General features: G+C 37.3%; 1 protein-coding gene across 16 annotated transcripts in view; it reads left to right on the top strand.

The window, feature by feature from the left end:
- LOC126766097 (putative uncharacterized protein DDB_G0282133) overlaps nt 1-17,643 on the top strand; it is a 154,438-nt gene that overhangs the window by 20,060 nt on the left and 116,735 nt on the right. Inside the window, exon 1 of one of the 16 annotated variants that reach the window (XM_050483879.1) lies at nt 15,911-16,482. The exons of the other annotated variants lie outside the window; for them this stretch is intronic. The gene's annotated coding sequence lies outside the window, so the exon portion shown is untranslated. Of the gene's footprint in view, nt 1-15,910; nt 16,483-17,643 lie in introns of those variants that run through there. 16 annotated transcript variants of the gene reach the window in all.

Genomic DNA, 17,643 nt, shown 5'->3' with positions numbered 1-17,643 from the left:
AAACGTTATTATTCGAACGTTGCAGTTGTTGTCTTTTTTTACTTTACTTCCAATTTTATTGTGTCTTTTTGAGCGTGTGTCTGTGTGGTTTTGCCTTCTATTGGCTTTTCATCGCAGTATTATAAGTATAAGTTTAATAGCATCATTGCTGGCATACTTTATTTAGCCTCTATCCGTTTATTGTGTTTGGCATTAATCTTTTGATGTCACATTACTCATAATCAGTCGCAAATAAATACATAAAGCCTGCGTTGTCACCCGCGAGACATGTACATATTTCACCATTATATTGGTCTAAGTGTACATACTACTGGGAGCAAGTAGTAAAACTTTGCTCATAATTTTAAAATTCTTAATTTATTCTTTAAAACCTATGTCGTCTCCCTCAAAGCAATCCAATCCATTTGTGCCAATACTCGAAACAGTTGTTAAAATCAATTTCCGGAATAGCTTTCAATGCGCGTAGCGATTCACGTTTAATGTCTTTATTGACTCAAAATGGTTTCTTCGGAGCAATTGTTTGAGTTTGTTGAATAGCCAGAAGTCCCACCGAGCTAAATCAGGCGAATGGCGGTGGTGGCGTCACAATATTGGTTAAAAATTTGGCGGAAAGTTCACGAAGAATCAATGCAGTATGTGACGGTGCATTATCGTGGTGCAAACACCAAGAGTTGTAGGCCCATAGTTCCGACCTGTTTTACGAAGAGCTTCACGCAAACGATACATAAAACTTAAATAATATCACTTGTTTACAGTTTGAGATGTCCGAAGGAATTCGGAGGGCCCCACTCCTCGATAAACAAAGAAAACTGTCGACATAACCTTGATCTTTGACCTACTTTGACGTATTTTTTCGGCTTCGGTAAGCATAGCTCCAGGACACATCGCCAGTAATAATTATTTTAATGTGATCCTGGTAGTCAGAAAGCATTGTTTCACAGGCGTTAACTCGAGGCTGGTTTTCAAAAAAGTTTAGTGATTTTGTAACCAATCGTGTTTTCACTTTTATTAGACCCAAATGATCGTTTAAAAAGGTTTTAACTGATCCTTCCGACAATCGAACGATGCCAGTAAGATCTGTGTGTGACTATTAATCGTCGACTATCAAGCACCAATTCATTTATTTTATGAACATGGTCGGCGTGGAAGTCGTTCGTCGTCAACACATTTTCGATCCTCTTCGAATAATTTGTACCAATCAAAAACACTTGCTGCCGACAAACAATTATCACCGAAAGCCTTTTCCAACATTGTACGTTTCCCGTGAAATTTAAATTAGAAAGGCTTGCTATTGTTTGCACATAGCTGGGGTATTTCGTTGTATGCATCAAACTATAATATATAACTAACCGGTTTATTAATGTTATTTCTAGAGGGGTACAAAGAAGCCTGTGTCTTATGGAGATCAATTGGCTTATAATGTGATAACTATTAAAATTATTGGTACATAAAAGCCCTTTTGTACTCAGTATATAGTGGAGCATCCACCACTGCATAAATTAAACAAAAATATTCGTTTAGTACACTTGGTTTTTTTTAACAATTTTATTTAAGTAACTAAATTTAGATGTCACAAATTAATTATAAATGAGTATCGAAGAGTAAGGCGGTAACACTCAAAATTCCGGAAACGGGTCGGTGCTGGCGATCAAGTTGACGCGGATCGTGGGTGACTTGTGTAATCGTGGTAAAGTAGCGAGATGTACGTAAGATAGCGAATGCCTGTCAGCGATGAGTGATCCACGAATTGTGTCTGCTTTTTCCTTGTCCATCCTTTTTGATGAGTGGGTGTATAGGTATGGTGAGTTGTGTTGGTGTCATCAGCTGTGGTGAATTAAGCTGTCTTATTAGGGTGCGCCAGTTTACCCGGGAAGAGTGGGTGGATGCTTAACTCATTTAAACATCCTGGGCCCCCTAGGCGAATATTTTGCCTAGTATTGCATATGTATATGCTGTTGCATTTATTTCGGCAAACTGCTGGTAGAGCCGCCGAAGCGCGGAATACGTTCTGACAGCAGAAGTATTTCTGTGTAGAGTTGTAATATTCTTATATTTATCCGTGTGTGAGAGAACGGATTTTGGTGTGAAACATACCAAATGTATTAGAATGTGCATTTTAATATGCGGGTAGGTGCTTAAGAGAAGAAACTTTATTTTGCGGGTTTATTTGATTTTGCTTTTTTGACGACTCATTATTATGGCAAACAAGTGTATGCGTTGTTTGCTTATATTCATTTCATTAGCGGTTATTTAAAATTTCTTATTTCTATGGTATACCGGTTGTTTTTTATTTGCCTTTTCTATTTTATCGGCTTATAAAGGATAGTAACTCCACGCCTGGCTCAGATGTGGCCATGTAGGTGCTTCCCTGTATCGCATTGGGAGTATGAGGACTCCTTCCTTTTGTGGTTTTTTTTTATTTTTGTAAATTTATGAAAAGTGTCGAGTTTTGACTTTTTGATAAAATTTTTTTATATTTCATGTTTTAGTGCGTATGCACTAATTTGGCGTTTAGTAGTCGGCCACCGCTTAAGGATTTATGCAGGATTTTTTTTTCATTATTGGCGTAAGCCATCCTGCGGGGTCGAAAGTAGCATATATTTGAGTTTTTAATATTGTTAGACTGAATTCTGAATTTGTTTTTTGTCAGTTCGTGGAGTGTTGGAACACGGTGGCTTAAGTGGTAGTCGTACGACGTACCGGTCATTATTTGAACGAGTAGTTGTGGCTTTCGAGTAGCCCTTACAATACTGATCTTTTATAGATTTGTTTGTTATTGGAAGTTTCCTTAACTTTTGCGATTTCCTTAATTGTGAATTAAGGTATTTGTTCTCAACTTGAGTTGGTACGGTGGAAACTGGTTCCACAACTAGTCCACTTTGGGTTTCGCTGTGCAGCGTTTGAATATTTTGTGCCTTTGAGCAACATGGTGTCTCCTGGCAATTTTTACAGTTTTGGGTTCCGGGATTTGCTTTTGCAATTAAACCCGTGGTTTTTTTAATATGCGCCCTTTTTTGGTGTGATAGGGGATATGTGCTATGTATAATGAAGCATTGTATGGTTGCTTTTATGACAATATAAGCATTTAAATTTGCTTTTGCAATTTGTAAATGTATGCGCATGTGACAGGCAATTTGTGCAAAGTCTTTTTGACCTGACCTTGAACAATTGTTTCGTTCGTTAACTTTTAAGTTTTTAAACCTCTCGCAAGATTTAAGTTTATGGCCTCTTTTACATAGTTCGTATGTTTTCGTTGTTCAGATGTGAACGATTGCGTTTTGTGAAAGTTTTTGTTTAAATTGTTTTTGTTACTAACTTGGGGTCTATTTGAGCTTCCATTTTGGTCGTTCTTAGTTTTGATTATTTTTTCCTCTAACCTTTCCGCAATTTCATATTGGGTGGTGAGAAAATCTTTCATTTGTTGCCACGTTGGGCACTTTTTTCGTGATGAGAGCGATTGCTCCCATAGAAGTAACGACTTTTCTGGTAATGCGGCGGTGCAAATGTTTACCAGAATTGGGTCCCAGCTGTCTGTGGGAATATTTAGTGTCGATAGAATCGACAAACAATTTGAAACAGTAGATTCTAGTTTGATGAATTCTACACTTGTTCCTTTCTTAATTTTTGGCAAGTTCATTAGTGTCGTTACTTGCTTATCGACCAGTATTCTGTCGTTTTCATATCTCGCTTTTAGAGCTTCCCAAGCCAAATTGAAATTATCGTCATTAAGAGCGAACTGTTTTACTATTATGCCTGCTTGACCTTTGGTTTTGTATCTGAGGTGATACAATTTTTGTGCTTTTGATAGCTGCGGATGGTTGATGTAAACGGCTGTAAACATGTCACGGAAGGACGGCCATTCTTCATAACCTCCATAAAATGTTTCTGTGTCACATGCGGGCACCTCGAGTTGGATGCCTGAACTTGCCTCTTGATATTGTTGCATTTGTGGCAGCTCTACTTTACTGTGGGGAGTAGGTGCAATTGCTTTTATTAGCTTTAATTGATCAGAGATCATAGCTTTTGTTTCTTCATATTGGTCTAAGCAGTTTTCATAAATATCGTAAGCCGATGATTTAAAATTCTGAGGTAGATCTGAATCGTCAGATTCTACTATAGCGTCATGAGCCGCTTGGATTCGTGTCCAAAAATTGTTGAGATTTATAATTTTCTAGTACCGATTCAGAGTTTTCTTGAATCGGTGAAGAGGCAAATCTAGTGCAGTATCTTGTTGAACTGTCACTTCCTGAAATGAATTTGATAGCCTGTTTTGAGCGTGTAGCTCCTGCAGGTGTATTATGATTTCTTTCGTTATTAACCATTTTTGTTATATTGTATATTTGTATATTAAAATACTGTTAAAGATTTTCTCAGTGTAAACTGATTTACGGTATTCTAATAGAAGCGATAAAGTATTATAAATTTAATACTATTTTAATGAGCTTTTTTTTGTTTTTAGATTATATCTGTAAAAAACATATTTTTAATTAATATCGTTTTTTATTTATTTGCATTTTGAATTTTATAATATATATTATATCGAACTTTTTTTATATATTTAAGAGAGAGAGAGATATTTTTCTTTCATGTAATATATATTTGCAATGTTATAAATATAATGTCCGAAATAACATTTAAAGCAACCAAAAGACACGCGCATCCGTTCTACTCGCAAAAGTGCTGAAGATGCGTCTAGCGCAGTGTGGCGTGATTCTCTGGAAAACCAGCGGAACGTGGGAACCGATGTCAGCAGAACTGCAGGCGCATTACGTTACCATAAGAATTATAAAATTTGTTAAGTTTAGAGTTAAGCGAGCGGTTGAACAATAAAGGTCGTAAGACCAGAAAGATAAAATAATTTTTACTATTGACAAGTAAACCCATAACTGGCGCCCGAGCTAAAATAAGCTCCTACGTCGCGAAGGAAAACAAAAGGCGTTAAGAATCCTTCTTCGGAGAACGTGGAGTGATAATAAAAACAACTGTGCTAGTGTGAGATCAGGCCCCTTAGTAGCAGAGCAAAAAGGACGCGTTGGACGCAAGCCAACTCATCAGCACCTATCAACATTAACAACCAACAATATCAAGAGGCAAAGAATGAAAGTCGTTATTGTATTGTAAGTTAAGTGATAATTACTAATTAAGAACATTAAGTGAAACCCAGATTGTGAAATTTTTTTTTTACCAAACTAAAATTGAAATAAAACCTTTAAGCATTAATTTGTAAGTGCAAAAACTGAAACGTTATTGAAGTAGAAAAGAAACCGATACGTAAAGAGTAGTGGACAGTGAGAAAAAATATAAAACGAACTCTTTAACAGACACAACAAAATAAACAATGTCGAACCCAAATAATCTGGTTCGTCCACCAGTAATCAGGGCGAATGATCCTGCAGGAAATTCAGGATCAGCTAACGTTACAATAAACGAGGATGACCTCGTAAACCTAATAGGAAGGGTAGCTTTAGACGTGTTAAACAGGCAGGGGCCCAGCATAGTTAGGGCAACCCTTAACCCGAATGCGGGCTTAGCAGACACTTGCGACCAAACCATCAATATAGAACATGCAAGCAACTTATCAGATTTAGACAAGATACCTGATGTGGTAAAATGTTTACGCGAATTCTCGGGAAATCCCGCCGAATTCAATTCATGGAAAAAAAGTGTAAATCGAATATTAAATATTTACGAAGCGAGTAAGGGCACACCTAAATTCTACGGAATCCTTAACGTGATAAGGAATAAAATCGTCGGCAACGCGGATGCTGCCCTTGAGTCATACAATACACCCTTAGACTGGGGTGCTATTTGTAAGTGTCTAACTTTACATTACGCCGACAAGCGTGATGTATCCACCCTAGAATACCAAATGACTTCTTTGGTTCAGGGAAATAGGTCAATTGAAGAATTTTACCAGGCCGTTTATTCCAATTTATCTTTAATACTTAATAAGCTAGGCTGTATGGAGGTGGGTAGCGAGGCTCGTAATCTTCTTACTCACACATACAGAAACAAGGCGCTAGATACGTTTGTGCGCGGCCTCAACGGCGACTTGCCTAAACTATTGGGCATGAAGGAACCAATGGATCTGCCCCAAGCATTACACTTGTGCTTGAAGTTGGAAAATCAGGGATTCCGCACACGGTACGCACACAACACCAATATGGATCGTAGAGGGATGCAGCGAAACACCGCACCACCTTTACCTTCAAGAAATTTTCGGAGGCAAGTAAACCAACAAAATTTCTTCCCCGAAATTGCTTACTTACCACAGCCACAACCACAACTTATTTCTAATCATAATCCTTATTTCCAAATCAAAGATTTGATCGGAACTTAAATGCACAAACACACTTTAACCAACCGCCTATGCGCCCCCCAAAACCGCCGGTGCCTATGGAGATAGATGAAACTTTGCGCTCGCGCCGCATTAACTATATGAACCGGCCACAAAATAATCAATTATTCGGCAAAAGGCCACCACAGACCACTTCTGAAAGAAATCTCAAGCCACAAAAGGCACAACGCAATTTTCATATAAGTAATACTCCAAGCGCTACCTCGAACACTGGCTCAGAAGATAATCTGAATGATTATTTGGGTGTGGCGGACGACAATATACAGGATGAAGGACAATATTACGAATATAGCGATATTCATTTTTTAGGTTAAAAAGCTCTTCGTTGCCTTACTTTGAATGCCGCACGAAGAGCGGCGAAGTATTCAAATTTTTAATTGACACTGGCTCCAGCCAGAATTATATTCAACCCAATTTAGCAAAAAAAGTACTAGAAAACAAAGATATATTTTTAGCGAAAACTATTGCTGGTGATATAGAAATAAAACACCACACATTTTTACAGCTTTTTAATCAAACAGAAACTTTAAAATTCTTTATACTACCCCTTTTAAGAACTTTTCATGGCATTTTGGGCTATGATAGCTTTCGGCAGCTAGATTCTGTAATTAACATTAGAGAGGGAACCTTGACAATTAAAAATAATTTAAAAATATTAATTAAAGAATTAAAAACAGATGCAGTAAATGCTATCAAAATACACGATGACAACATTACTCCCCATCAAAAAATAGCTCTACAGAAATTGGTTACAGAGCATCCTAACTTATTTTCAGAACCGGATGAACGGTTAACTTATACTACCAAAGTAGTGGGAGAGATCAGAACGTCATCCGATTCTCCAATATATAGTAAGTTTTATCCATATCCAGCATCGCTTAGAGGCGAAGTAGAGAAACAGGTGGAAAAACTACTAAACGATGGCATTATAAGACCATCCAGATCCCCCTATAATTCCCCTGTGTGGATCGTGGCAAAAAACCCGATTCCAGTGGAAATAAACAGTATAGGTTAGTGATCGATTATAGAAAATTAAATAGTTTAACTATAGCGGATAAATATCCGATACCCGAAATAGAGGGTATGTTATCGCATTTAGGCGACAATTCGTTTTTTACCACGCTAGACCTCAAAAGTGGGTTCCATCAGATCCCACTAAAGCCGTCAGACATAGAAAAATTTGGGCGGCATTTTCGGTGAATAACTTTTTGGAAAAAAAAAAAACCATACCGATAGTCTCATGCGCCAAATCTTGGAATTTGAAACCCGTGAAAGTTTCGGTGAATAATGGGAAGTTCGAGTTTACTCGGCTACCATTTGGGCTGAAAAATGCGCCCGCCATTTTCCAGCGTACACTTGACGATATCCTCCATGAACATATAGGCAGGATTTGCTATGTGTATATATGTAGATAATATCATAATATTCGGAAAATCTGAAGAAGAACACTTACAGAATCTTCGAAAAGTTTTCGAAACTTTAGAGGAAGCAAATATGAAGATTCAACTGGACAAATGTCACTTTTTTCAAAAGGATGTAGAATTTTTAGGATTTATAGTATCACAAGAGGGCATTAGAACTAACCCAAAAAAGGTAGAAGCAATTACTAATTTTCCCGAACCCAAAAATATTAAAGAATTGCGTTCATTTTTTAGGCCTATCCGGCTATTATCGTAGATTTATTCGCGATTACGCGAAATTAGCAAAGCCATTAACAATCTTACTAAGAGGCGAAGAAGGCCGAATTTCAAAAAACAAGTCCGCAAAAGTACCGATTGAATTCAATGAACAAGCTAAAGAAGCATTTCAGAAAATTAAAAATACATTGGTTTCGGATGAGGTAATTTTATCTTTTCCAAATTACAATAACGATTTTGAGCTCACAACTGATGCCTCAAATTTTGCACTTGGTGCCGTTCTTTCCCAAAGTGGAAAACCTATTTCTTTTATTTCGCGAACTTTAAGTAAGGCGGAGGAACATTACGCCGCAAACGAGAAGGAAATGCTAGCCATTGTCTGGGCATTATCCACTCTACGGAATTTTTTGTACGGGCACGCTAAGGTCAAAATCTTTACAGACCATCAGCCCCTAACTTTTGCTTTAAGCAACAAAAATACAAATAGTAAAATGAAACGATGGAAGGCAGAACTAGAAGAGTATAATCACGAAATATTTCATAAAACTGGTCGAACTAACGTTGTGGCTGATGCACTATCAAGAATTACAGCACAGCAACAAATAAATTCAATGTCGGTTATGACGCATAGCGATGACAGTTCAGGTCAAAACTTGATTCAATTCGTGGATGTACCTATCAACGTCTTCAAAAATCAGATATTTTTCAATTGGTCTACAGAATCAAGCTATAAATTTCAAATTGTTTTTCCAACTATTCACCGTCACACTATAACAGAAATAGAATTTTCCGAGGAGACAATCATATCTTTATTGAAAAAATATTTAAACCCTTCAGTAATAAATGGGATCAGCGCTCCCGAACCAATAATGGGAATAATACAAGAAGTTTTTTCAATCTTCAATAAATATCGTATTAGGTTTGCACGAAGAAAGGTAGAAGATGTATTAGAAGAACAAAGGCAGGAAGAAATTATCATAGAAACACACAGAAGAGCTCATCGTAATGGTAGAGAGAATAAATCTCATATACTAGAGAAATATTTTTCCCCAGCATGAATAACAAAATAAATAAAATAGTCAAACAATGTAGTATTTGTAAAACAAATAAGTACGATAGACACCCTAATAAGCCCGTCTTAAAAGAGACACCTATCCCCTCATATGCAGGACATATAGTGCATATAGATATTTACAAAACGGAAGGCAATCTCGTGCTCACTGCTGTCGATAAATTCTCAAAATATGCGCAGGTAAAACCAATAAAATCAAAAGCTACTCAAGACATAAAAGAACCTCTAAGGGAACTTCTCTTTCAGTTTGGAGTACCCAAAACCGTAATTTTTGATAACGAAAGGGCATTCAATTCAGCGACTATTACTTTTATGTTGGAAGACATATTAAACATTCAAATTTTCAAATCCCCGCCATATAAAAGTGCAGTGAATGGCCAAATCGAGAGATTCCATTCAACACTTTCCGAGATTATGCGTTGTCTAAAAGCCGAAAATCGAGATCAATCATTTGCACAACTTTTAGACAGAGCTGTCTATGAATATAATTACTCAATTCACAGCACAATTAATAATAGACCAATAGAAATTTTTTTCGGTCGTACGGTAAGCACAGACCCCGAACAATTCGAAAAAGCTAGATTAGATAATATTCAAAGAATAAAAGATAAACAACAACAAGATCTTAAAAATCACAATAGCAAATTACAACCAATTATTGATTATAATCCAGGAGAAACGATTTACGTGAAGGTCCACAATAGGTTAGGAACTAAAATCTCACCTAGGTATAAAAAAGAAGTAGTTAAGGAAAACAGGTCGACTACGGTACTGACCGAGTCAAATAGGGTAGTTCATAAGAGTAATATTAAAAGCTAAGTAATAAAATTAAATAAAACAGACGCATTTTCTAAATTTTTCCTTTTTGCAAAATAACGCTTACAGCGACAACAATGGTTCTGACCGACTTCCAAATTACAGACTTCTCAACAGCTCATATAATTACAATAAGCAAAGGACTGACCAAAATACAAGACGGAACGTTTAAACTAATACACCTTATCAACGTTGAACTGTACGAACAATTTTTGGCAGAGGTAAAGCAATTCACGGACAAAAACATACAGACAAACAGTATATTTTACTCAACTTTAAAACAAGAAATAGAACAGACCAAAGAAGCAATTAAATCTATTAAACCATCAGGTAGAAAAATTAGAAGATCAATTAACATCCTGGGTACGGCATGGAAATATTTAGCTGGAACCCCAGATCACGACGATTTTGCTGCATTAGAATACGACACAAAACAATTAAACGACAATAACAATAAACAATTTCTAGTAAATCAAGCACTAACAGAACGTATGAATAACCTCACAGTAATTACGGACAAACTAACAAACGCAATAACAAAAGACAGCTACTTCAACGACGAACTAGTAATAAGTATTCAAAATAGATTACGTTTAGTTAAGGAAGAAATTGTAAACGTTAGATATGCCATCCAATGGGCAAAATTAAAATTAGTAAATAGCATTTTATTGAACAAGAAAGAATTAGAATTAACTCTTAAAACACTAGAAGAGGAAAAGATGCCTTTTTCATAAACTGAAGAAGCCTTAAGTTTTGTAGAAACAAGCGTCCTTTATAATTCAACAATGTTAGCGTATATCGTAAAAATACCAATTACGGAAAAAAGAAACTTATGAAAATATTTTAATTAAACCTGTTAAGAGAAATAATACGATTATAAATATTGTTTTCAATAATATTATTAAGAAAGAAAATAATATACTTGGAATAAATAGCGAGTGTAAGACAATAAATTCTATATCTATTTGTAATAAAGACCAAATTGTTAGCCTAGTTAATGAAACCTGCATAACAAAACTTCTAAATAGTAAACAAAATCCAACTTGTCAATATAGCAACGCAAATCATGTTAAACCAATAGAAATACTTCAACTTGGACTAATTTTACTAAACAACTTTAATGGTACCGTAAATAATAGCCTGGAAGAAATGTCTGTTGCAGGCACATTCGTCGTAAAATTCAGCAATCTTACCATAAAAATAAATAACGATTCTTTCTACAATGGCGAAACGCTTTTAACCGGGGCGTTACCAGTCAGAACACAATTTGCTCCAGCGGAAAAGGAAAGAATAAATCTTTTGTCATTGGAATCAATCCACGAGTTATTCATAGACAACATAAAACGTCTGGATTGCCTCCAGAATAATACGAATACCACTCAAACTTCTGTGGCAATCATGGCCATTCTCACACTATCAGCTTTTTCAATAATATTCTTCTGCCATAGGAGAAAGAAGATAATCCTGCAAACAAGCTTTACATCAGAAACATCGTCCAAGGGTGAGGATCCAGCAGTACCAGAAATAGTACCAAAAACAGCAAACCCCATAACATACTTCAATTTTGACAACTTGCCATATTTTTGATCAATTGAGGACAATTAATTTTAAGAAGGGAGGAGTTAGCAACAGTAACATTTAAACACGCGCATCCGTTCTACTCGCGAAAAGTGCTGACGATGCGTCTAGCGCAGTGTGGCGTGATTCCCTGGAAATCCAGCGGAATGTGGGAATCGATGTCAGCAGAACTGCAGGCACACTAAGTTATGTTAAGAATTATAAAATTTGTTAAGTTTAAAGCTAAGCGAGCGGTTGAACAATAAAGTTCATGAGACCGGAAAAATAAATTTTTTTCTTACTTTTGACAAGTAAATTCATAACTTATATATGTTGCGTGTGCCAATTATGCATATGTACATAAGTATGTTAAATGTATAATGAAATATTAAATATAATGCTTTTTATGTATGTAATAATGCTGCCTTCTGCATTTGTCTCTCTTTCTCTGCTCCAGCTACCTCCTTGTTATTTTTTTTCGTGCAATTGTCTCTCGTTGGCAGGTCTCTGCGATGTCCAGCTGTGTTGTGTTGCTCCCGTTTTAAATTGTTGTTTTTATTTTATAGAGTTTTAGTTTCGCGCCCGTTTTATTTATTTCTTTTAATTTGTTTTTGTTTTTTTTTAACGCGCCCGATTATGTGGATTTTTGTTTTTTATTTTTCGTTTGGGAGTTTCGCGACACGTTTGTTTTTGTTTGTTGAAACGAAGTTAATTTTCTTCTTGCTGTGATGCGGTCTTTTGATTTGGTTGTTTTTTTTTTGTTTGTTATATATGTACGTATTTATGTAAATATAATCTTTTTGTTTTGTGTCACTGCACTTATTGCACTTTTGTTTTTCTCCATGGCACTTTCAAGGTTTTAAATTTCACTTTTATTTGCACTCCGTTTGCTTTTTGCTCTTTTTGCTCTTTTTATAAATTTTTGTTTAGTTAAAATCCGAAGGTGCCTTTCGGTAAGGCTCGAAGGACCATAGTTAATTACCGACCCAATTATAAAACACACTCGCGCGAGTGTTTAAAATGAGAAAAAAGTTATTTATTTAACAGGTACAATTTATTTAAAATTATGGTTTGTTTACAGAACAATGTTTTGCGAAAATATACATATGTATGTATATAGGTAGAAGCGTTGGATCGCTGTAAGTCGGCGCAGGCGAAACAATGATGATCAAAGCAAAAGGTGGGAAATCCGCGGCGCAGTGTAGAAGCGCAAGTATGAAGCGATTGTTGATGCGCGGCTTGTATAGATCGAATTGTAGATAACGAATGTGTTGAGATCTGGCGGATTTGTAGCCGGAGTAAATATGAGAAATATGTCGACGCGGCGCAGTGTGTAAGCGAATGTGTCTGCTTTCTCGTTTTCCATCCTTTTTGATAAGTTTATTGGTGTATAGGCATGGTGAGTTGTGTTGTCGTGTTCTCAGCTGTGGTGAACTAAGCTGTCTTATTAGGGTGCGCCAGTTTTTCCCGGGTAGAGTGGGTGGATGCTTAACTCATTTAAACACATATATAACCTTATATTTATCTCGCTTAGTTTAAGGTGATACTTACAACCGTTAGGTGAACAAAACTATAATACTATGTAGCAACAGCTTGCAGGAGTATACAAATTGGAACTGGTGATAAGAGTTTTCCTTATACATTTCACAAAGTCGAACTGATAAACTGAATAAGAAACAAGTAAGGAAGGGCTAAGTTCGGGTACAACCGAACATTTTATGCCGTTGCATCATGCAAGAATCAAAGCCACGGAAATACCTTAGGGTGCGAAGCGTCAACCAGAAGATCGGAATATATAATCCTACTGTGATCAAATTGAAAGGTTAATTTTGTCCATTTAATCTCCTTCAAAGTAATCCCTTCCAGCTGCAATACACTTATGTCAACGAACTTTCCAGTCATCATAGCACTTGGAAAAATCCTCCGTCGTGATGGCCTTCAGAACCTTCTTCGATTCAGCTTTTATATCCTTAGTTGAGTCAAAACCGTGTCCTCGGAGTGGTCATGTGAATTTGCTGAATAGGCAGAAGTTACACGAAGGTAAATCAGGCGAATGCGGTAGTTGCGGCACGATATTAGTTGAAAACGTGGCGAAATGATCACGAATAACCAATGCAGTATGAGATGGTGCATTATCGCATTTCTTAGTTCAATAAATTCAGACATGGTAAAAATGGAAGAATTCACTTTTAGAGCCTCTTAGAGTCTCACAAAGCGATGTGAAATACTAATGTATTTTTTGACGTGAAATTTAGCATAGATGTCACTAATAGTACTACCAACCAACAGAAAAAAAAATACCGATTAGAAAAACACGCGAAGTATAAATTGAAAATTCAATTTAATCACAGCAGTATAAAATGTAAATATATTTATGGGAGTAGTATCGATTCGATTTTATATATTTCTGCCAATACTGCGTACTATTAACATACCACATACTGTGAAATGTTACATGGGTTTCATTAAGGTACCTCACATACCGTCACAAGTCATGAGTCCTAAAGTCAGCCGGATGTTTTATGTTTTTTTTATATGGGCGAGTCCCGAGATCGTGAAGCTTTTACCCCTATTAAACCTTCTCATAACATCTCGGGTGTAAAATTGTATAACTCTGTCGTATTTATTTACTGATTTATCGTATTTTTAGTAGCTTTTAACAGTACAGTTATATGGAGAGTGGACAGGGTTATCTTTTTATTTCATCCATTTTTACAGTGTTGTTAGAAGTGCTTAAGAGATTTGTTCTGCACAAATTTGGTTTTCAGCTTAAGTGGTTTAGAAGTTATTTACATTGAACCAATTGCAGGGCGGAGCCTCAAAAATTTTGACCCACAGGTGCATCTGATTGGTAATGCAGACCAACCGTCCTACAATTCCGAGAAACACGTGTATCTTACTCAATTTTTTATTCAAGGTAGGATTTAAATGAAACGCGCAGCCGTAGTATTCGTCTTAACGATTGAACAGTTTATTGAGAAGTAACAAAATGGAATCGGAAAACAATATATTGCATGTAATGATGCACGAATTCGAAATTGAACATATGCATTGGACGAAGCAGGGTTGCTTTTTCAAGTAACATTTCAACAGCCCTCCTCAATGCAGATGTTCTTACAAATGCTTTGTATCTTATTTCATATTTAATAACCCCAAAAGCTCGCTGTGCTTCCTCTTTGGTAAATTCTTCGTCAATATGTCAGCTATCATCTGGTTTGTTGATACATATTCCAATTTGATTTCACCTCGTTCAACTATATCTCGCACAAAATGATACCTGATGTCTATATGCTTAGTCCTTGCATGGTGCACTGGATTCTTTGCAAGGTGCTGAGCACTAAGGTTGTCCCCATATAACACTGTTGATGTTCGTACATCACCACAACCTATTTCTATAATTATGCGCCTTATATGTAACGCCTCTTTTACTGCAGATGACATAGACAAATATTCTACCTCGGTGCTACTCAAAGCAACACAATCTTGTTTTCTGATTTCCAGGAAATCGCTCCACCAGCTAAGAAAAACACATAGCCGGTATAAGATCGACGGTCAATTCTATCGCCGCCCCAGTCTGCATCTGCATACCCCTTCAGAGGTTTATTGCATGCACGATAATGCATTTTCATATCTATAGTTGCAGCTAAATACCTCAATATATGCATTATACCCGCCTGATGCTCACTATGCGGATCTTTGTTACGCTGTGCCAGCTTTGCTACGGAATGGAAAATATCTGGCCTCGTCGAAAGTGCTAGCCACATCAGCGCACCTATTGTAGACTGATAAGATGTCTGGTCTACCTTCTTGCAAACGTCGCTGTCGCATGCCACTTGAAAACCAACATCTAGTGGTGTATATGCCGGTCTGCATTCACTTATACGATGTTGCCGTAACAAATCTTTAATGTACTGTGACTGCCCAATTGAAATTTCGCCCAATTCGCCATCTCGCTCTATCTGCATACCAAGAAACATATGGAGAGAACCTTTGTCGACGCACTCGAACCTTTCACAAATTTTTGCTTTAACGTCAACCAACACTTCCTTTGACTGGCATGCTAAGAGAAGATCGTCAACGTATACAAGTATCAAAAAAAGATTACCTTTTATGTCTTGCTTATAAAGACAACGTTCACTCTCACACTGAGTAAACCCAATGTCACGCAATGCTCTATCTAGCTTGGAGTTCCATTCCCTGCCACTTTGTTTCAACCCGTATATAGCCTTGTTTAATCGCAATACCTTACGCTGATTATCGCCACTACAATAACCCTTCGGCTGCTTCATATAAACAACGTCTTTCAGCTCGCTATTTAAGTATGCTGTGCATACATCCATTTGGTGCAGGAACATTTTTAATTCTGCAGCCAACGCCAAAACTAACCTTATGGTTTCGAAACGACAAACCGGAGAGAAAGTGTCAACATAATTAACACCGAACTGCTGCGAACAGCCCTTCGCGACCAAACGCGCCTTATAGCGCTCAATGTTGCCGTGCTTGTCTCGTTTAAGGCTATATACCCACTTGCAGCCAATAACCGACTGCCCCTTAGGCATATCTACAAATGACCATGTATCGTTTGCACTGAGAGCCTGGTGCTCCCTGTTCATCGCATCTTGCCACAAAGACGCCTGCTCACTTGCCATCGCTTCTTCATATGTTTGTGGAATTTCAACATCACTTGTGTTCATAGCATTCAACACATTATATTGCTTCTTAGGACGCCCTGGCCTACCCGTTCTCACCAACTTAGGCCTACCCGGTGCATATTTAACTGGTTGCTCATCTGCGCTAAGATATTCATCGTTGCTGCTCATCTGATTTGCTTCATCGCCACTCTCTATGATATCATCTTCACAGTCGTTAACTATTGCGTCACCAGCACTGCTTATGTTGTTATTATCTTCGTTTGTGTATTGCTGCATGTGCCCGAATTCAAAAGCCACCTCTTCATTATCAGCGCCTTCTATGCTACTTGCTTCATTGAACAAAACATCATGCTTTTCGACCACTTGACGTAACTCCGCATCATACAATCGGTACGCTTTTGAAACTAGTGAATAACCGACCATTCTCAACTGTTTACCTTTTGCCGCAAACTTTTTATGATGAGTTTTGTCTAGCGCTACTGCTGCTGACCCAAACACTTTTAAGTGTTTCACTGTAGGCTTTTTTCTAAACCAAGCTTCATAAGGTGTTTTATTATTCAGCGCCTTTGTTGGCGCACGATTTCGCAAGTACACCGCCGTAGCTACTGCTTCTGCCCACAACGCCGCATTCATGCCCGAATGTACCAGCATGCTCCTGGCCATTTCAACCAACGTACGATTCGCCCGTTCCGCTACACCGTTCTGCTGTGGAGTGTAGGGAACCGTCAACTGTCTCACAATACCATTTTTCTCAAAATATTCATTGAATGCGCTGTTGATAAATTCACGACCGTTGTCGCTTCTGACTGCTTTTATTTTTCTGCCCGTTTGCCTTTCCACCATAGTGCAAAAAGTCACAAACTTCTCAAATACTTCTGATTTTGATTTTAAAAAATACACGAAAATTCTCCTTGACATATCGTCAATGAATGTCAGAAAATATTTTGATCCACCCAGCGATTGTGTATCAAACGGCCCACATACGTCTGTATGTATTAACTCTAACACGTTCTTTGATCTATTTTCTGTTGCTTTTGGATGTGGCTGTGCTTGTATTTTGCTTATCATGCATGTTCTACATGCCGGCTTCTGAGAAAAATTCACTTCATCCATCCCATGTACCAACAATTTATTTCGAAGTTCTGCCAAACTCGCATAATTCAGGTGCCCATACCTATTATGCCAAAGCACTGCATCACTCCGAATAACACCGAAACAGCTGTTGCGTTTATTTTCGAAGATAAACAAGTTATTTATTTGTTTCAATCGTAGAATCTCAACACCATGTTTTTTCACCATAGCTTGCTTGTTTGCGAAACTGACATCGCATCCCATTTCAACGGCACGACCGACCGAAATAAAATTTCCCCTCATACGTGGGACGTATAACACATCGTTTAATGTCAATACAGTAGTGTCTGTAAAAATCTTCACGCTGCCTTTATCCTCTGCCTGCAAACTGTTCTCACCTGCTAACGTGATCAACTCCGCATGTTCCACAAAGTTCGAGAACATGTTGCGATCGCTCCCCTTAGCAACACAATTTGCCTT

Source organism: Bactrocera neohumeralis, unplaced genomic scaffold (assembly GCF_024586455.1).
Source record: "Bactrocera neohumeralis isolate Rockhampton unplaced genomic scaffold, APGP_CSIRO_Bneo_wtdbg2-racon-allhic-juicebox.fasta_v2 cluster11, whole genome shotgun sequence".
Lineage (NCBI taxonomy): Eukaryota > Metazoa > Arthropoda > Insecta > Diptera > Tephritidae > Bactrocera > Bactrocera neohumeralis.
Note: the sequence above shows the minus strand (reverse complement) of the source record. Positions and strands in the feature narration are given on the sequence as shown.